General features: G+C 43.8%; 1 protein-coding gene across 2 annotated transcripts in view; it reads left to right on the forward strand.

The window, feature by feature from the left end:
- Positions 1-22,575, forward strand: part of LOC124297576 (cubilin-like) — an 84,674-nt gene that overhangs the window by 17,152 nt on the left and 44,947 nt on the right. Inside the window, exon 1 of one of the 2 annotated variants that reach the window (XM_046748749.1) lies at positions 17,529-17,756. The exons of the other annotated variant lie outside the window; for it this stretch is intronic. The gene's annotated coding sequence lies outside the window, so the exon portion shown is untranslated. Of the gene's footprint in view, positions 1-17,528; positions 17,757-22,575 lie in introns of those variants that run through there. 2 annotated transcript variants of the gene reach the window in all.

The following is a 22,575-nucleotide window of genomic DNA, read 5'->3' on the forward strand; positions in this document are numbered from 1 at the left end:
GGATTCTTTCACGCCGGTTGAGTCTCGCTGTTTTCCAAACTTTTCTACCCTCGTACACTGATGCAGGTTTCTTTCGTGGATTCTTCTTCGTTAATTGTTTCTTGTACTATTCTTGCTTTTTTCTCTCATTTGGGTATACCGCTTTCACGAACCTAAATGGTCGTTATACTTTTTAAAGCCGTGCCTTTTACGTCGCGCAATTACCATTTCAAATTCGTCCTCGACAAATTATCGACGCTGCTTAAAAAATATACAAGTTTTTCTCGTATATTATTTTTCAACCGCACAATATTTCCAATCACGATGATGCGATGGTGTAACGATATATTTTACGTCGCTGCGACGTCGAGTCAAAAAATGGAAATTCGCAAAATTTCGGACCATCGAAAGATCGAAGTGATGCATTTCAGTGAATTTATAACACGTTCCGTTCTTCACTGCACCACGCGTGTTAAATTGATGTTACACTCGGTGAAAGTTTCGAAAGCGAAAAATTACGAATCATTTTGCTACGATTCCAAAATTAACAAACACGAAAGAAAAAAAAAAAAAAAAAAATACCGTAATTATCAATACAGAAATGTCTGAGTCACGCAAATAATACGTGGATTCCGGTAAGCTGGAGGAAAGATCGATATAATTTTAAATATAAGAATCCCCAATGCTCTTGACTTTCGCTGGCTGCTTGTATCTACGCACACATGTAACGGCACGAAAGGGCTGCGCGGTATGATTTATGGGGGTGAAACTGGCCCGCAACAATTTTTCAAATAGTTTTGGACTGTCGAGACGGCGAGCCGCGCCGTCGTGAGTCTGAAGACGGAAACGTCGAACAATTTTTCACCAATATCGTATACAAGATGTATGGCGTATCGTCGAGGCGGCGTAACGCGTTTCCTCCATCCCCCGGTCGGCATAAATCCCCATTCCGGAGATTTTCGTCTCGGTGAAAAATACCCGAAATACGAGGGACCCAAATACACATTCGTCGAGGGTTCGCGCCTCTCGTTCATAGCCACATATTCATCCAAGTTCTTCGGCACAATGCGAAAATATAAACGCAGCGCACAGTACAACCCGTTGTGGCTAATCTCCGATCGCGTGGGGTGCTTGACATGTATTTACACGACGTAGCGAAAGTTTCCATTATTTTCACCGAAATCCGATTGTCCTGGGGATGTAAATCCACCCGCTCAACTCTGAAAAATCCCTCCTCGCCAAGGGGTGAGGAACAAAAAAAAATACGTAATATATCTACACCACGTATACTCCGCAGTAAAAGTTCCCTTAAAATTATACGGCGGGTTTTACTCACTCTGTTTACCTAACGTACATATTTTGTAGCTTCTGGGTCTGGACAGACCGTAAAAAGCGAAGCGAAATTTTTGGCAGAACACTTTCGTCGTTGGTTCCAAAGACTATCCGTCAAACCCTTCGCAAATGTGTTGGTTTGTGCATATAAAGCGCGTCACGGAGATAATGCATGCAAACCTTCGTGAAAATGGAATTTTTTTTTCACTCTTGTTGAAAGCACAATTTTGGAATCATCTACGAGTGTTGAAATAATGCAAATTAACTCTGGTACACGTGTAACGTAAAAATCAACTGTAATTTCAATTGAAAATGAGTTTCAAGCATTTTTCTGTATTAAACGACGTGAGGTTTTGAATGAAAAATATTTTACCTTGCGGAAAAAATACGTGAAAAGAAAATCAGCCTGATCCGAGGAAATAAATGACCGAGCGAACAGACAGCAGTCAATTATCGATGGTATTCCACCCCCATAAGTTGGCGAATTAAATTTGTAGCGGAGAAAAGGGTACCGTAGGGTATAATAAAATAGGTTTGCACAGCTATCCGAAAAACTCCATTCGAATCCTGCATCCCGCGGCGCTGATCCAGAGATCCCTGCAGGGTTTTCCCCCAGGGACCGAAGTGTGCAGGGAGTGTGCTAACCCCAATAAATTAATTGGCGAATGGGTAAATTACACGGTGGGTTTATTTTTTCATCCTTCTTCCGTTCCTCTTCCACATCCTCCTCTAATTCTTTGCGGGGGAAAAAACCGCTGCAGCAAGCACGGGATGGCTGGTGGGATAAGGGGGGGATTTGCTACTGCAGAGCTTAAGTTGGCTCGGATGACGGTGGCAGCAGCCCGGCACTGTGGAACTCAGCTACCTAATTGCGACTACCAATTTGTCACGTAGACAAATGGTGCCTCATCAGGCTAGGACCGGAGTGCGAGTTTAAGTCTCCTAGCCGCGTTTCTTGAGTCGCTTTACTCCGGATAAATTCCTCCTATTCGACTTTCTGTACCACGATCTTGCTGCAATTTCGCACCGTATCTAACGATGTCTGAGTCTCGAGAAGGAGAACGGCGAGTTACCGCGTGCATCTGTAGTCCAGGGACAAAAGTTTCGAAGCAAAAAAAATTGAGGAATGGAGGTTTAGAGTCAAAAAATTAATTAACTTCGCATGATAAGTTTTATTAGAAAACTATTCACAGTGAACAAAAATTCAAATTTAGGTGATTCAGATAGTTTCCATTGACAAACAACTTGACCCTAACTTGACCTAACCTGTTAAATCGTCCAACATTGTACCGTTTCCCGCCAGAGCTCCTGTTGACGTGACGTCATTCACCTGCAGCAAATCGAAAGCGGTAGGCAGATATGGCGGGGAATTCGAAATGAAATCTAACAGGGTAAATACACCGGGAACGTATTAAAAAAAAAAAACGAAGCGAAAGTTGTGGAGTTAAAACTATTCACAGCAATCGAAAATTCAAATTCATGTAATTGAAATATTGTCCAATAACAAACAAAGTGAGCTGAGATTTATTGAAACTGGGAACGTGGTGCAGTTATTTCCTTTCAAAATGCGGAAACTACAGTGTTTGAGAAATTTGTGATAAATAAGGTTTTCTGTGCAATACCGTTGGCATTTTTCATTTCTTCGTTCACGGATAGATCATTATTTTAATCTGATTTAACTTGACTAACCTGCGTCCCAACAGTTTACTCTTTACTCCGTAATGCTTTCATTTGGGCACTCTTTTGACTGAACTGTAAATCTGATACATCCGTATTGAAAAAAGAAATTTCTTTCGGCACCACCACCGTTTTTCTTACTTTGCTCTCGTCTGAACCCTACCGAGAGGATTGAAACAGGGTTTAATTAAAGAAACGCACCGACACGACGTGGTGGGAGCGGAACTCGAACGTGATTCGGTTTTAAACGATATTAACAAATTCCTGCAACATCTATAAGACGAAGTGTGAGGCCAACTCGATGCGACCATTAAGTCGAGGGCATGTTGACACGTTCCTGAGATATAAGGGTCGAACTTTGACACCCCATACACGCGACTTTGACGTTGCTGCCGCACGCGAAAACCTCGTACCCTGCATACTTGCGGACTGGCAGTGTGGCGCAGATGTGTTTGTGCGTTGAGGAGGGTGAAATCTATTGCTGGTGCAGAACTCAAACTCGGGGAATAAGGCAAAAACCGGGGACTCCGATAAATTTCGTGACTCTAATTGGCACGAACACGGCTCGGGACACGTCAACCTTGAATTTCCTAAAAATAAATTTCCACCTCTGCATCGAGGGGCTGGGCAGATCCTCGAAAGATTGAAAGTTTTCTACAGCTATGCAAACCGGGTGAAATTGCTGCTCAAAATCGAGTGGAGTTGAAGAAAAACCGTCATCGGTCGCTTTGCAAGCGCTGCATAGAGTTTCGAAGGTATTTCAAATCGCTGAAAGTGCAGAGCTAAAGACTCCAGAAACAATTCAAAACTGTCTTAAAACAAGACAAGATTACTCAGAGCTAGTAAATTTGTTACGCTTTGGAAGGCGAAAGGGAAAAGTTGGTAAAGATTCTTTCGACGTCGCTGATTTTCACTGTGAAACATGGCGAGGTTGGTGACTTTATACTTTGCAGTTCTGAATCACGGTGACACCTCAGGTGACATATACATATATAGGTATACATGCATGACGCGAAAAGTTTCTTTTTAGAAGTTCATATTTCTCCCGCGTCGTTGCATTCTTCGGGAAGTTTACCGGAATAGTTTTTTTTCACCAATTTCCGTCCGCACGTTGAAACGATAATTCGACGACAGGAATGCTCGCTCGTTGAATCTCATCCGTTGCTGGTACTACCCGTGGTAGTAAAAACAATGATAATAATAATAATAATAATAATTTTGTGACCGCTGATAGAATCAGCTCAGGGGAAAGAATTTAACGAAGTAAAACTTGAGCACTTTAAGAGCCACGTTGTACCGTCCATAGAAAAGTTCTGCAACGAGACAGGGAACGTAGAGAATGGAGTCTAATTTACCCGCGAGCACAATTTTCAAACGACTCTAACAGCGTTCCCTGTTATATACTATAGTATACGTAGGTAGAGCAATGCGAAGGCAAGTGCGCAAGGCTTTTGCACGGTGTGGATGCCCGTCTGCGTACTCTATACACACAGATTATATTAACAAGGCAAACATTGCGACGTAGATTACATACCCTGTGCATAGAATTGTTCCACTAAAAGCTGACTGGATTAACAGACATAATCTCCTAAATGAACGGGACTGCAGACTATACGCGGACACGAGCTGCGCCAAACCTCACCGAAATTTTTTCAACGATGTAATCAAATTCAAACGCTGTACTATATCTACCGATTCTCTATCCGATTACATGTGTTTCACTGGTATTTTTACTATTCGATTGAAATACTGATCCGAGAGCGTGACAGTAAGGTTATCATTATTTCAAACACTTGCGCTAGTCTTTCTAACCAATTTTTTCACCACTAGACATTGATAATCCTGATCGAAATTTGGCTTAATCTGTCAAACGTTCACATTACGTTGTACGATTTCCCGCCAGGGTTCCCGTTGACGTGGCGTCACTCGCCTGCAGCAAATCGAAAGCGGTAGGCAGAAATGGCGGGAAATTCGAAATGAAATCAAAGAAGATAAATATACCGTGAACGTATTTAAAAAAACGAAGCGAAAATTGTGGAGTTACAGTCTCGGCAAAGAGCTCACGTGAATTTCCATAAATTTAAATTCGTATAAAATCAGCCAGAAGCTTCCATGAGCTCCAGCGGAAAACTGGCAGCTGGCTTTGTGTCTCGATCTGACCTCAGCAGCGGGAGGTTCGAGTTTTGCCGGTACGCGACTCCAGAAAGGGGGGAACGGCGGGTGGAACGCCATTCGCTTTGGTACCAGTTCGACTAACTGAATCACAGTAATTTCTGAAACACTTTAGCGGGCAATAAGCTGCATTCAACGCCTAATGGAATTCTGCGAGCATGACCTCGAAAGTCCCGGGAATTACGAGTACATTCGCCATTCACCTACCTTCCAAAGGCATTTGTATGTATGGGTATGCACGGGTACCGTGGAATCGACGACGACTCTCGTCTCTCGCTGAATTACTCCCATTTACATAAATCGATACGTCTGCATCTTTCGAGCGTTCAATTTAGCGCTATGTTTCTAATTGTCACATTTCTAATCTCTGATTTCACTCTCTCGTTTGGACATTTCGAAGCAAAGACACGGATAATCGGTAAATATCGTTCCTTTCCAATTTCTGTCAAACTTCTCGGAAAATTTTTAGCAAATTCTCGGTCTTTCACTGGCACGGCGTTGGAGGTTTCCAAGCTCCGTTGCAAGGTTGGAGGAGTTTTTCACGCTACGTTGACAGGCATTCTAAGCACCTCCCAGTAAAATCCATTGGGATGTACTCGAGCAAAGCTCGCAGATGTTGGATAGACCATGAGATATAGCTGGGACCTGGATCCAAGGCGTTCGATTCTTCTTATACTCTGCAGGCCTGTAAACAGTGAGTAATCCTCGACGGGTGGTGGGAGTGAAAGCTTATTAGCAAACTTTCCAAGTAAGTGCCAGAAGCTGCTCGCTCATGTCTATCCCGCGACGAGAAAAGTGAAAAAAGGTAATAATTGAAAAAGTAACGCCGATCAGCATTGCGCTCACAGTGATTCGAATTGTCCGAACTTCGTTCCGAGCGTTACAGAGGAGTGTCGGTCGTACGGTTGAGTGAAAAAATTGGAAAAAATAACAAGCGAATGTTTGAAGAGTGAAACTCAAGTTAGCTGATTTGAAATTCAACAAAGGAACGTTAAAAATGGCAAATTGAAATAAAAGGAATTTGATTAGGTTTCAATAATTTGAGGACCGTTAAGACTATTGTTTCATTTTTCATCGCCAAAATCACATTGTTTCTCCAATTTAACAAGAAACATGAACAAGTAGTGCGATTTTGGCATTCAAAAACAAACTAGTATCCTCTAAAATCGCCGTCAACTAATAATTTTCATTTTATTTTTAAATTAGCGCTTTTTAATTTTTTCCACGTTAAAAAGAGATTATTTTAATAATATTCATGTAAATTAACTTGAGTTTGAATTTTTAAACCTCGAGTGTATGACTTTTTCATTTGACTAATTTTCCCACCGGGCTGTACGGCTCGTACATTCTTAAATAATTGAAAGGAACGAGAAGAAGAACCGGGTAATCTCCTCCCTTCTCGTTTTAAATTTTGATTGCTAATTATTCCTCCTCCCCCGCCTCCCCTCATCTCTCTCTCTCTCTCCCGTTTATTTCTTTTCATTCGTTTTTCTTTCTTTTTTTTTCGTCGATTTTCGCAATCACCGATCCAACGTCGAAGTTAGGGAATTTGCGAGAGTGCAACGTTCGCCCAGCGATGAGGTCCACGCGCAGAGAATGCTGGGACGGGTGAGCCGCGATCGTTGAGAGGATTAAACGAAACAAGCTCACCGAGTTTTCACGTTACACACGAGCCAGGCGAACGTGTCACATAGGTATCCACGTGTAGCCTATCCACACGTGGAAATACCAACCAACACGGGCTACCTACACAAATGCCATACTGCAGGGGTGGAAACGTTAGCCGATGTTTTGCGGCGACGAAATAACGAGGCGGCAGACTAGCCGGCGGAAAATACAAACCCGGAGTATACTCACCTCGAGCTTTTAACCCCGGACCCTTTCCCTTTACCTCTCCCTTTAACCCCGCAAATCCCACCCACATTTCTGTATAAACCTCAACCATCCAAGTTCGTTCGACGGAAATGTTTAGTTTAAATTAGGAGCTGCAACGCCGTCGACCACTTCTCCGCAAATTTATCCCTGCATGTACCTGCGAATGCGCGTGATGTCCGCTATGGCATATATACCTATATGTTGAAGGAGAATATACACAAACCTCAGGCATGTGCATAGCGTTGTACAGTATTTTATCACTAACGTGGTGCATCCGGTTAGAATCTGGCTGTGCATTTACCGCGATGGTATTTCTTCCCCTCGAGATTCATCCCTCAAATCTGTTACCTACGTGCAATCTGGCTTAAGGAACGATCGACTCGACGTTTTCAAGCAGATCACTGCACCCTTTAATCTTGTATTTTGCAGGGGTTGAATAGCGCGCGAAGCGACCCTGTCGTATGGGCGAAGATCTTTTTTTTTGCTCGGAACGTTTCTTCGCGCACTATTTATTTTTTACCTTTTCCGTTTCTGCAGTGAAATCGAATCGAGAGATTAAAGCAAGCTCGATTACCTTGCGATTGAATCGCACGAGGGTTTCGCAGAACGAAGGCTATGCCGACAATGAACGTGAATTCCGGAGCCGTTCACTCTGAGGATATTATACCAGCACCCAGTTACACCGGCTCGGCGTGGCAGCCCTTGCAGTCCTTGTAGCCGTCTGGAACACCTGGAGGTGACTGCCGGCGTAGGGTGTTGTCGTCGTCGTCGTTATGATAGCAGTTTCGGTCGTTAGCGGAACATTTGTACGTCATGTTGCCTTAATAACGGTAGGGAGTAGAGTGCAGGAGCTAAGCTTGGCGGGTGTCGCGCTGTTGGAAGTTGGCCGAAAGCGTCGAAGAACCGTCAAGGTTCAGCCACCCTATGTACCTAGTCACAACGAATCGATCGTAACAATTATTCTTGTCGTTGTAACATACTTCAGACATGACGATAGTTCAGCGAAGGAATAATAATGAACGATCGGGAAGTTTCAGTGAGGTCGATATTCATCCCCCTGCACTTGCATAACATCGAGCTTTATTACCTCATGTTCAATATGCTGCACGTATTTCAAAACGAAGGGTGCAAAGACCATTTGAGAAATATCGTTTATGTGTAGTTACACTTACATATGTTATACTTATACTAGCGCGAGCCGGCTGCAGGATTGCGCCCGTATTGTATAGAGATAATGATTCTTGGAGAGGTGAACTCCAGTGCGTCATTAGAGAAATATGAGGACACTGGCGACGGAGAGACAGGGAGGAAAGCTTCAAGTTCGGTACGGGGTATTAAACGATATTGATAAATTATTCAAGAAAATTGCGATGTACTTCTCGCTGGGGAAATGAACGATGGCGAAAGGAAATCGTTCGAGTTAAGTACGCACTCTAGGGGCGCATTCACGTTATTTTACGGAACGGAGTTCAAACGTCGGTACAAGTCGCTCGAGTCAGACCTGGAACGAAGGACTTGTACGGATGAGACTCATTGTTACGGTCGACAATACGAGTCGCGATACAACCGAGTAGGGATTCTCAATACTTTGGAGCATCTTGAGAAATTGATTCGATGCGAGTAATGCGAAGTACTTTGGTAATGTGAAATTCGGAGTCAGTGCAAAAGTCGATAATGAGAAATCAAGCGACTTGACGAATTACTTGCTCCGAGTCACGTGCCACAATGTGTATTGAATCGATGTGTTGTGTCGACATTTTGGAAACGATGACGTTACGTCGGATCGAGAAAAATAACCATCGTCAAAAGGCGATGTTCATCGGTTCACGGGGGTTGATTTTTCGATGGGCAAAAGCAGCGGGGCGGGCAAACGTGCCAAGAATCAGTGTATAACAATTAGCGTTGAGACAATGCCCCGCCTGTAGGTATACCTGATCCTGGAAAGAGTCCCTCGGGTGGGATGCGGAAGCGGAAAATCGGGGGATGGAGGGTGACTGGCCAATTAGTCTGAGGCGCCTTGACTGCCGTGTAACTGCTTAATTATTTTGAGTTATCGGACCGGACACCGCGGGCGGAAATTTCCCGCCTCCTTTGAACGGATCCCTTCTTGCAGGGGGCGACGAGAGATCGGAGAGAGAGAGAGAAGGAGGAAGACGGAGAGACGGAGAGCGAAATTCACCGGTTCCCCCAACACCGGGTCGGCCACCAGATTGCCGACATCCTGATTAGCAGTCAGCCGGCATGGCGAACGTGCTGTGCGAACCACGTCCGCTGGTTCTGCTTTGGAAATCCTCGATGCTGCGCTAAGAACAACGAGGTTTGAGCTGACTTGGAATTGGATGCATTCGGTGCACCCACGGGAGCCGCGGTTTTTGCCTTCGAGTTGCGGCTTGCCGATCGCTTGACGGAGATCCGTCGGCGCCGAAGCGTCGAGTCGCCGTTTTAAACGTGGGAAACTTTTTGAATTATTAAAAGGCACCTTGACATCTCCGCAGAGGGTGTCGAGTGCTCGAGGGCTCGCCGAAAACTTCGCAGACTGACCCGCTTAACCTGTATTGGGCAAAAGTGAACGCCTTTGGAGTCGGAGGGATGAAGACTGTTACCTTGACCTTGGAACGTACGGAGCTTGGGTGGTCCGAAACTATAGAGGAGGGCTGTCTACGAAGGTTTCACAGGGTGGCCACACACCTGAAATACCTGAAAAACCTGGAATTGTCAGGGGATTTTTTATTTTGTCATGGAAAACACTGAAAATATCAGCTTTCCATCGTGGGAATTAGAAAGGTTTTTTTTCATGTAACAAGTTTACTTTTCATCGCCAAGAAAAGAAATTGGCTTAAACTGATATTTTTATAAATCATACTTTTATTCAATTCGAATCGAATTGGAACCGAATATAGAGTTAACAAGCTGAACGATTGATGTTTTAGTAACCTACTAGAAGTGGGAAAATGTCAGGGAAGACCAGGTTTTAGATCCCAGAAAACCCGGAAATGTCATGGAATTTTTTTCCCAAGACTTTGTGGCCACCCTGTCTCAGTGTATTTTCGACAATCGAAACGCGACATTTCTATTCTATTCCCGTCTAATTTTTCATCGCATCGCGACCTCCGAGGCAGAATAACAAGAAATTGATGTGACGAAGGGTGGAATCTTTTCGGAGAAAAGAATTCCCGAGACGATTGAACAATCGACTGTTTTTCACTGTATCAGTAGGACGAGGAATATGCTTTTACCAATTCGCGAAAACGAAAGCAGAGAGCATGAATCGCGAGTGGAATCGATACTCGAAGCAAATGCTCGTCTTCACGGTACATAGCATGTGGCGAATTGTCTACTTTCTTTACGTTTTGATAATAATTTGATTGGAGGGTACGTTAAGTGTACCGGTTATTGACACGCTTCGACCCAATTATTGGAACCTTTTATTTACGAAGATTACAAATTGACGGCAGAAATTGTGAATTTTTCAACGACTAAAACCAATCGCTAGAGAGTTAGACACTGCAAATTTAGTTTTCACTAATTTTAGTACCAAGGAACAAAGAAATACAACTAAAAAAGGTGAATAATTGAGACAGGATCGACAACTGGGGCACTTATCTTAATCATGATCCATCGATATGTTCTCGCACACGTTCACGAGGGTGTTAATTAACTAGTGCAGGATTCATCGGTTCGAGAATCAGTCGAAAGTAACGAGACAAATATTTGACTCGTTAAATGGCGGGAAAAGTTGGTAGGGGAATATCGTAACGAAGGTATACATCTGTGTAAAGTAGAGATGTGTGTATTACGATTACACGCGAGGCAGGCAAGCGGGCAGGTATTAGACTACGGAGCTGAGTGGTAAATTGGCTCGGTCGATTCAGCGTGCGCCAAGAAACTGGCAAGTTTTAGTCCCTCCAGACACGGTAGGGCGCCATTTTCTACCCCGGTGGGAATACAAGGTTTGCGGGGTGAAGTTGCGGACCAATTATACTCTAATCTGAAGGTAGAGTCGGCCGGGGGCCGGAGGCCGAACCCCGGGGACCGAATTAGGCCTCTTCTCCACACATGTAGCTCGAGAGGGTAGGTGGTCCGTGATAATTACAAGAACTCGAATAAATCGAGCAGAAATTTCCGCTGCTCAAGGTAGCGATGAACAAGCGGCAGCCGAGGGAGTTACGAAGCACCGGAGAAAGCTCGGGTGAAGTCATTTCATGTACAAACGTTCCGCCTGTACTCGACAAATTTTTTTCGCGTCAACTACGCGGCAACTTTGAACTAGTCAATATTACCCCAGAAATCGCTGTGCATCTGGAATTATCTGATTAACAAGTAATTCCCTTGTTAAATAAAATCGGGTCTGCACCTAACAAACTTTGGTTTTTCCCCCTTCACGCGGAACAGTTCACGGGCACCGAGACGGTCTCGGTTTGAAATTATTCCAGGCACTTGACTCGTCCTCGGGAATGATTACAGGTTTTTTGAAAGAAATAACGACGGCCCTTGAGACCCGTTGTAGGTGTATGTATATATATTATACGTGCACCTATCAAAGCAACGAACGGAAGTTCGCTCCTCTGGAAAAGTTGAAGTTCACCCAACGCCGTCAGCGATGCGATCCGACGTAAATACCGTGACCTGTTCGCTGCAGCGGTGAATGTCGCTAATAAAACCGAACGGGATTCCGGCTCCGGCTTATCACGGAGCGGGGCTAATGAGCCGGCCATTTTGGAGAGTCAATCACCAGTCGTAAATCGGCTTCAAAGATTTACCGGCAAAGAACCGCCCCGTCGTTTCACGGTAACGTAAACATTTACCTCGCACGCCGGGAGGTTGAACAGGGAGAGAAAATATATCGATACCTATTTCGGAATCGGAGATAAAGAAGCGAGATAATTAGCGATGACAGTCCACCAATCGTACCTTACACGGAGAATTAGCGCAGGATGGAGCTTTGCTTGGGTTAAAGTGTGCCTAAGGGGTCCGGGTCACGAGCTCACCGTTGGAGTTGGTTGAAGTAGGTAGATCAATCCCGATTAATCAGGAAGTAAACATGCGAGAGGGGGATGGGGCCGGGTTCGAGTTCGAGTTTGAGCGGCCCCAAGACTCGGCAAGAGATCACCGGGGCCAAGATTCTCCATCCCGCTTGGTTTCTGATCCCCCAGGTAACGATTCCCTGCCCCTTTGACCGCACAATCAATAATCCGGAAGTGTATCGGACTTGGAGCTTATATGAGGGGGGAAGCTCCTGCAAAAAGCCCCCATCACTCGACGTCGAGAGCGCGAAACGAATGGGTGGAATCGAGTGGGGAGTGTGGCATACTTAATTCGAGCTGGTGCAGTAACGGGAGGCTTTTTGCCTTCGACCTGCGCCGACGTTGGCCAAAATTTGCACGAACGTTAGGGACGGAGGGTCGATAGGGAGACTGATGGACGATTAGTTTACGAGTTGGTAATTGGATGATTCTCGGTATGACAAGAAGTCTGAGGAAACCTGCGTTTGGATTCCCTCCAGCGGTGGTCGAAGAGGACAGTTCAAAGTATCGTGAAAGAAATCTATACACGGAGTCACAATTCTTTTTTTTTCCTTTCTTTCACTCTGCAACTGGACACAGATACAACTACGTATACGGTTGAATCGAAAAGGTATCAAAACGCGAAAGTTAAGAAACAGAGTGTTTAGAATCAATGAAAGGATTAAACGGTGATAATTTTTATGAGAAAACTATGTACCCTTGGTACGGTGAAAAGAAATTGGAAACCACGAATTTTGAAGTATCAAATCATTCGGTAATCTATAATCTGACAGTGAGACGGGTTAGATTATCGATCACTTTTTTTATGGGACATTGTTTCGACCAAATTAATGGACTGCGCACCTGGTACATGATCCTTAACGCTCTTTCGTGAAGGAGTGCAAACGGATAGTAGAACCAACACGCACACGGCATCCGCGGCAAACGAACAGGGTCAGCCACTGCAGGAGAGTAATGACACATTGATTAGATTTACGATGCCTGGCTAGTCGAACGAGAGCAAATTAATTTGTGTACGGCATGGCAGGCTATGTATAGACTCATTTGGCTCGATGTACCTCCTGCACGCCGACCAGCAACTCCCTGTACGTGCATAGTAGAACCTTCCGTTCTCGACTTTCAGTACCGAGCTTTTACCTCCCGTCGGTGAACAGCCAGTACTAGGCTAAAAATAATCGATGCACCGAGTCCATAAAAATAGTCGAACACGATCCGATTGAATCGGTGAAAGTTAATCGACTAATCGATTATTTCGTAGTCTTTTAAAACGGTGCGTGTGAAACCAAAACTTCGTAAATTCCAGTACGTAGTCTTAATAGCGGAAAAGTTTTTTGATAATTTATAAGTTCATTCAAAACATTTTTCAATTTCGTGTTAAAATATTCATTTACCTTTCACTTATTACGTCAAACAGGTACTCAGTAAGTACTCGATTATTTTTGGTCATTCCTAACAGCTACAGTTCTGGCTTCGTGTTTTCGTGTGATCGAAGATGATTCTCACACGATCGATACAATTTTAGAAAATTTCAGGCACCCTCTCGCTCTTCTTCTTCAATCCACTCACTCTTTTTTGGGTTTCGAAAAACACGACGATTTTCGGAGGAATCGTTCCTTTGATTATTAACGAGTTGGCGTGTCCGTGTAACGGGTCTTATAAATATTCATTCCTTTTTCCCGGGGGCGGCTGTGAAGGGGGTATGAAAATGCGGGAAATGAAAAGTGCGGGTCGGCACGTTCGCCCCGTCTATAAACCTTGACGCCCACGTGCAGCCAGCAGGCGGGAAAAAATTGCCGCTTCCTGTATTCCCCGGTCTGTCGCGGACTCGTCCCCTACCGTACAAATCATAACCCTAGGTACGTAGATTCCGTAGCTTCGCCGTGCCCCGTATGCCTCTGGTAATGTCCCCTTTTCCTGCGATATCTCGAATAACGAATACCTGCACTTCGTTTGACGTCTTATGCGAATCGTTTTCGTTTCTTTTCCTTTCCGCGAAGAGGTCAAGGATGCTTTCAGAGATCGCTGCCGGTTTTCCCTAGAAATCCTTTCAGCGGGTCAGCTTTTCTTTATTTGAATATTTAAGGATACGTCGGGTGTACGGAGAATGCGGACAAAACAACGTCCAAACGAAAGATTTCTCGGGTAGAGACTGGAAAAGTGTAGCTGAGGTCAACTGAGTTCAATTTGTTCAAAATGATACCTTAATATTGAGAAATTCAAGAAAAACAACGGATTTAGACGGAAATATTTCAGTTATCAATAATTTTTTAGACATCGATACTATTCTGCCATTTTTTTTTTCACGAAGAAACTGTACCTCAAATACAGTTTCGATAAATTGTAGGTCAGATCGTTTGTAAATAGATTTTCCAACAATTGTCCAAACTTTAAATATTATTTACTTTTTCAATTTACAGAAGAAATAACTTATAGAAAATAAATATAGATTTTAAATGATAAACTTGTGCTTTATTGCAGCATACATTGAGCTTGCATTAAATGAATAAGATGGGCTGTTATTTATTGAAATTTAATAAGCTACACAAATTTGGGATTAAAAAAAAGTGCTCGATAACGTAACCCGTGTCACATTATTAATTACTCAAATATTTCAATTGAAATTTGCGGTTGTCAATTTTCATCCGCATCACACCAACGGATATATCTATCGGGATTATTTTCTGACAAAAACAACTTATCAGAACTTATTCTTCACTCAGTTACTGCTTCCGAAGGGGTGTCGAAATTTTTCCCCTTTGAAACTTTTCCAACCGGACTGTACACCTGGTACATCCTTAACCCTGATGATATCTTTCATTCCCGTTGAAGTCGGACGATCGGTTGATGCAAATTCTCTACAAGTCTGCCTTTGACTTGCGTTTTGGTGGGTCCCTCGAGTTTCCGCTGCTCCCTCTTTTTCATCCGTCGTTTCGGTATCTCCGGTGAAATACGAATAGCGGTACGTATAGGTATACATACCATGATACACATGGCATGCACGTATCAAAGTACGCTCAAAAGGCTCGTCGGCGTTTCTGAATCCTTGCCAAATTCTTGTAGGTATACAGGATACGCGAACATCCGTATACCTACACCTAAATATCACATACATGCATTATACCTACCTTACACTTACATCGGTCGGCTGGTGACTACACGCTTCGTTGATTAGCGATAAAGTTCCGATCCAATGTGAAAGTCGCGGCTGGCGGGCACGGGCATGTCCGTTTGCCAGAGATGGTAAATATTTCAACCTCCAGGGACCCGATCCCGCAGGCGGAGATGAACAGATCTACCGGTTTCGCGAAGTGCATGCATGCTCGGCGAAATCAGACGTGTGTCCGAGGAGAAAAGCTGGTAAATAAGAAAACAGCCCTGAATACTTTACACGAGTCACGTACGAACGCCATCAAATCTTGACCACAACGAGATCCCAACAACAGATATCTATGTACATAGGTATGTGACGCAGGTTGTACGTGCACACGTGTACACGTGTGTACACCTATGTATACTCGTCCTATGGAACTCTGGTCATAGAGATGGACGATTCGCGATGCCCGCGCCCACGCTCGACGTCGTTTACTAATTGACAGCGCATCGATCTCTTCCCTCGATTATAATCCCCCTTTGCGGGGGAGAATATAGATTTGCATGAATGTGTGTAACACTCTCTGTGTGCATCAGTCGTATGACTGTCAAGGGTTGAGGGGTGATCTCGCATTTATTGTCGGTGAATTGACGGAAGCTTTTTTTGGGGTTCACGCACAGGTTCATTGACTAAAATTGTTTTTTTTTTGTTCAAAGTATATACAGAAATCTGTCATATATACAGGCCTATCTTTCTGACGGTTTAATCGAGAGTTTATTTGTACCGCGATTTGTTTTATTAATTTTTTTACAAGCTTAAAAGCTCTCCAGGGCAGGACAGAATCAAGGATTAACGACCCTGTTTGACTTCGTGATAGATATTACTCACTGCGAGTTTTGTGTAGAGGGTAAAGAGAGGAACAAAAAGGCGCGAGATTAGAGGAATGCAAAAATAGACGTATGAGATATGAATAAAGAAGTCGGCAACTAGTTATGAAATATGGCAGGTTTAGCGAGGCATAAAAAATCGGAGACAGCTCGTAGCAACGAGGGTTACAAAGGAAAAGCAACAACAAAGAGACGTCGAGGCTCCAGTCAGCCGCCGGAATCCAAAAGCTTGGAGGGAAAAAAGCCTCGACGACTACGACCCGACGAGTTGCGGAAGGAATCGTACATAAGACGAAGCGTATAATACGGCTTACGGACTGCCTGGAATGGTGGAAGGATTCGGTCCCGATGTAAGAATCGGGCTCCGCGTATGGGTGAACATGCACACGACACACGCAATGCATTATATCGTGGTTGAGGCTTGCGAGCGGTCGGAAAAAAGCACCTTCCGCCTATAGGCAAACGTCCGGTCGTCGAACAACGGTCGAGTTTACGAATCCGTCAAAGAAACGGAAGCTTTCCTCACCCTTCGCGCCTCACCCTTTTAATATAAAAAGTTTCCAACCCCATCGATTCCTCGTCGAACATCCAGTAATTGTGAACAAAGTACCGGCCAACTTTCGGCCCCTCTTCATCCCCTCGAGCCTTTCCTACATTGGTTGTTAAATTTCTTTTACCGACCCCAACTCCCCCCCCCCCCCCCCCCCCTGCCCCATCCTTATCCTTTCCTTTCTTCGACTTTCAGGAGGGTTGGTGGGGGGCGTCTCCTCGACCACATCGGCTATAGACAGTTTGCAGTCAATTTTCAATTAAACCGTCCGAAATGCTGTAGAAAAAAGCTCGGCACCGAAATCTCGCTTGAAAAAGCTCGTCCGTGACTTCTTGCGCCACGGTTGATACTTGCAGCCCGGTACTAGGTCCGTGGCTCTAGGAGCTTGCACGGATCCCGATCCGCGAACGGAGACAACGATGAGGTATAAAAGATCCTTGCCGGTAGTGGCGGCGGGCAATGTAAAACTTTCGAATGTGAAAACGCTACGTGAGACGTCCAGATGATTCCGCCGGCCGCATAAAACAGCCCCTCGCCGCGATCCTCGCCACCCGTAGTATAAGGAGCTTACACTGTGCTCGCTGCTGGGAATAGAAGGGGATGCACGGAGCTTGCGCGGACTCGACCCGCCGCCACGCGCGCCTACCTGCCTCCGAGCTTCCGAGCTTTCGGGCTTTCGGGCTTTCGAGCTTTCGGCGTCGCTGCTTACTGTCGCACGTACCCCCGCTGGCCAAGGACCGTCGACGGGCCGCTCTCGCTCATCGTCAGCTCGACGACTTGCCGGTCGTCCCTCCCCTCTGCGAGTGCTTTCAGTGCTCTCTCTCTCCCCCCCTCGCCCCCAACCCTCTCGCCCATCCACCTCATCCCTCGACCCCTCTGTCTATCGTTATCACTCTTTCTCTCTCTCTCTCTCTCTCTCTCTCTCTCTCTCTCTCTCTCTCTCTCTCTCTCTCTCTCTCTCTCTCTCTCGCTCTATCGCTCCGTCAGTGTATCTCGTTCCGTACGCAGGGGACTAACGTCGACGTTCCGTTTCATTCCCCCGCATACGTAGAGAAGTATAACCAATATACGCGTATATCTGCGCTGTGATAACCCGGGGATATTATTGCCCCGTTGTCCCCAGTGAAGGATTGTGCCTCGGGAAGAGTGTGCGCCTCGCGGTGAACCAGGTGATGATCGTTTGCCTGTAGATAAATATACGGAAGAAGTTGAATTCATTTTTATTATTATGCTGTATATACGCTTAATGTTCCTTGATTATTTGCTCTTCGATATTTCTATTTCTACGTAGTTCTTACAATTATCTCTAACTGTGTTTCAGTGTTTGCTCTTTGTTGAACAATTACCTTGTACGTGATTCATTCCGGAACACGCCATGTCCCGTTCATGATATTTTCTGTGCAATTCGTCATTCGTCGATTAATGTATAATATATTTATATGTCATAGGCAGGTTGTGCGTGTGCTTGTGTGGATATCGTTACGTATGTAGACGGTTTTTTTTCTTCTATCTCTCATAAAACCCGGTAACGGTTCTGGGTATAGCGTTTTATGACAACTCTAACATTCGTCGAAGGAAATTTTTTGTGCATGTGCCTACGTTTGCCGTGTATTTGTGTGGCACACCGTTTATTTCACTGTCTCTACGTTCGCGAGGTGTATATACGTCTGTGTACGTGCGTGCGTGTGTGTGTCTGTGTGTGTGTGTTTGGCGGGCGACGGAACGACAATCTTCATTAGCACAATGAAATTGAAATTCCGTGTACGTTTCACCGGGTTTTCGATGCGACGTATTCTCCCCATTTCGTATTTCTTCCATTGTCTATTTCACTTTGTCTTGATTCGGATGCTTCCCTCGCTTCATTTTTTATTTTTTTTTCCCCCGCTTTTTTAATCATACGTATGAGGCATTCCACGCCAACTCAACCAACGTCCGACCCTTACCATTTTTGATTTTGTTAAAAAATTTTGATGCTATTGTCCCAACTTGAAAACGGTACCTCGAAGTTTTTCACATCTTCTGTAATTAATTTGTTTTAGTTACGATGTTTACGAACTAACATGTTTTTGGCTGTTGTTTAGAGCTCTGAAAAAATTATCGATAATTTTGTGTCAGACGTAAAAATTTTTAAACCTAGACCGAGAGTGGACTGGCAGAAATTTAGATCTCTGATACAAAAATTTAACAAATTTTTCAAGATTCTTAAACAATCGCCAAAGACATGTTAGTATCAAATATCATAAGTGAAAAAAATTTAGTTCACAAAATGTGAGAAACTTCGGAATACTGTTTTGGAGTTGGGAATATCCTATTCAAATTTTTGAGCAAAATCAAAAATGGCGTGGAATGCCCCATATATGCATATTTACACGTGGTAAGTGCATACATACACAATTTTTTACACTCTCTTTTGTTTCATATTTTATTATAATTTCCTGTTGTTTTTTTGTGTCATCAAGTGTCAGTAGTTAGGAATAATATTGTATTGTGGTTTGTACGTGTCGAAAAATATGTTAATGCATTACTAACGATGGTGTCAACTATACGAATAGGTATAAAAAAAACTGTTCATATAGATATGTATTCTTCGTCTGTTACCATTTTATATCGTGATTGCAGTTGTTCCATAATAATTTTGAATTCCTTTTGTAAAACGAACTTGAGTTGAGAGAAAAAATTCTGTACAGGTATAATATGTAAAAGTTGAATCCCATTATCTTTGCAGTCTCTGATCCTTACTTTAATAACGAAAGCCTAAATTATGCTGAGACAAATTTTCCGGTGGGGGGAGAGTTTTAAACAAATATTCTTCATACACATTTACATGTAACAATTTACCGTAGACTAAACATGGCATCCAAACCGAAACGACTCAATTTAAATCGTCTTGTACGAGTAAAAGTACAAAATTACGTAGAACGAAACTTTCGATTCGTATATGTATATTGAAGCATTCCGTTAGCCGAAGAAATGGATATACTATTTTTGTTCCTTGTTATATTTCTCATCCTTCTTACGCTAGCAGATTCCGTTTCAAAGCCGCAAATCCCGGCTACGGGTTGAATACATAAATTTAAATTAGAAGTTCAGACAAGTAGAGAAACGTATAATAATGTTATACATGCGTACGTATACACGTGTAATCTATACGTGTTTCGGTAGGAGGGTATGTCCTTACGCTTTTTGGCGGTTCAAGTGCAAAAAATCATCCCTACAGGCCGCGGTTCGTGACTGGAGTAATAAACAGCCCCTAAATTAAAAAGGACCTTGCAAAAGACGAGCCCCAGTGAATATAAACATGTACAGGGTTCCCCCTTGCCGGCACTATCTGCAATTTAGCTGTCATCATCGTATTTTTTTCTTCTTCCTCCGGCTCTGTCCCTGCAGAGACACAATACTTGGGGAAAAGTTTTATTCCCTAACTGGAAAGAAACGACGGGCCTCCCTGTCGGCTTCATCCTAGCTGCCTGCCTGCCTGCCTGCTTGTACGCTCTCTCTGTATTCCACTCTCGAACTTTTACTTGAAATTTATTTTTCCACAGCGCAACCCGAATAACCAACCCTCTAGCATACGTATAATACATCCCGTTTCGCGTACCGCAGAGCGTAAGTTAGAAACGTTTACGAGCCGGGCTCACAATCAGTTCGAGAGCTACAAGCGTGCACCAGGCATGGCTGAAAAAAGTCGAGTGTGGAATCGAAGTGAAGAGAAAGAACGTAATAAAATTGAAGAGAACGAGGAAGGAAACGGAAAGGGGAAAAACGTACAAACGCGTCTAGGTATATCATATCACGAATTCCTTTGTCGAATACACGAACAATTTCCGTTTCCGATACTCGCGATAACTGTTCTTTACTTTTCACGATTTTTCGTATTCTTTTTTTTTTTTTGTAATTATGCATGCGAAATGACGAATCTAGGGGGCGGATCTGCAGCTCTATCGAATTAGGGGATGTCGACCGAAGCGGGTACGCAGAGTACGTGCTTCGTTTCAACGATTCCATGGTTTAAATTTCCACGCGACTGTTTCGGACGGAGCTGAAATAAAGGCAACAATATCACGAGGAAAGAATAGCAATGTAATTTCGAGCCACCTTATTTCATTTGCTACAGAGAGAGAGAGAGAGAGAGAGAGAGAGAGAGTCTTTCGTTGCCCGTTCCGCGGGGATGGTTACGGCGAATCGAAAGGAACCCCGTCCCAACCCCCCATACGAAAAATCCACCACTCTCTCTGTATTTTACACGGTCACGGAGGATAAAGTCAAGAATTTTTCCGCCCGTTATCTTGTTCGTGAAAGCTTTTTCATTACGAGTTTCGACCCTCTGGCTTACACCTTGGTTTTAATTACACGGCGGAGTGTCGGCCTCTCCCTAAAAAATTTATCGAATCAATTATTTTGCTAGTTCGCAATTTCAACGCGTTGTATAATCGTAGCTAAATTTCTCAGCCAACAGAGTTTTGCAAAAAAAAATAAAAAAAAAAAAACACTTTGATACTTTTGAGCATCGGTTTATCAACGATTGTAAATTTTGAATACGTATTGTACAAGGAGAAGGGAATGTTAGGAATTGTAAGTAAAAAACATGCGCTGAAACTTTGACTTTTGCTCGAGTAAATTGGTTAATTAATCGTTTCCTGCGACCTGTAATTGCCATGCATAAGTAATATCGGACGCGATATAATAATTCATCTCAATTCCTATCGCGCGCTAACTACATTCTTGACTGATTTAATTGATGCCGGGTTTTATTATATAAATCAGAAGGACTTGCGGCACGCGACAGCCTATCGTATTAAATCGTGAGGTTAATTGCCGCAGCCGCGTATCCATCCCCATTCCCATTCCCACAGCCCACCCTACCTATATGTATAATAATAATAATGATAATACACTCTTCTCTCGAATTTTTCCCGTCGTCTGGCGAGCTAAAAATTTCAGGATTTCACTAAAATTACCAACAATATAGATACATACAATTCCCCTTGCAAAATATGAAAACAATTCTCCTCTAATCTGCAGTCGTTGAAGCAAAAAAACAAACGACTTTGCTAACTTTCCGACCTTTGCGACTAGTCAGTGGGCAAAAAAATGTAGACAAGAAAACAAAAATGATAATAGAAAAGAAGGGGCAAAAAAATAAAGGTGAAAAAGTTTCCCGTTAAATTCTCCGGTAACTTTTTGCATTCTGTACTAATGGGGATGCCAATTAATGGCGAAGGTTTCTCTCGGAGCGGGAACGCGACTAAATGGCGCCAGCCGGGGCAAGAAGCTGCTCTATAGAAACGTCTAACGTCGCGACGTATAGAAAATAGAGTTAAATCGTAAATCGATAAAATTATTCCCGGAGATGTTACCGAGTGCCATCGCAGTGCAGAAATTTTGCGAAAGCTTAAAGAAAATCACGCCGGAAACTTGCTGCGTGCCTAATTCGCGCGTGTATAGGTATACCATGAAAACCGGTGAGAAAATTCCTCGAACTTGAGAGATATTTTTTTTAATATAGAACTTGCGAGAATCCTAACGTACGTCGGTATGCGCGCGAAGAAGTTGTAAGAAATTTCTCCGGACGCACAATATGAAACGTTTCTAAAATGGAATTGCTCCTCCGAGAGAGCTGGATCCGTTTGGATCAGAATTTCAATAACTCGTCCTCTTTTTTTCGTTCAATTTACTTTTAAAGTTGACAACCACACCGCGCAGAGTGACTGTACATCGCGAGGTGACAATAAATATTTCACATTGCGAAGAGTGGTAGTCGAAGTGCTGGAGGCAGAAGTAGAAGCAGAAGTATAGCAACGGTTCATCGCCGACACGTAGAGGAGTTGCATCGGGGGTATCGGGGAGTTTCAACCCCGTTACCAGCATGAATCAATATCGACCCGGTTGTTCTGAATTCTCAAAGTGTTTGCCCGCGTCTACTCAATTGCGCCGGAACTCACTTTGGTCCCTCCACTTGTCGTCACTTGGCTTCTACGCCTCGGTTCC

This window comes from Neodiprion virginianus, chromosome 2, assembly GCF_021901495.1.
Source record: "Neodiprion virginianus isolate iyNeoVirg1 chromosome 2, iyNeoVirg1.1, whole genome shotgun sequence".
Taxonomy (NCBI): domain Eukaryota; kingdom Metazoa; phylum Arthropoda; class Insecta; order Hymenoptera; family Diprionidae; genus Neodiprion; species Neodiprion virginianus.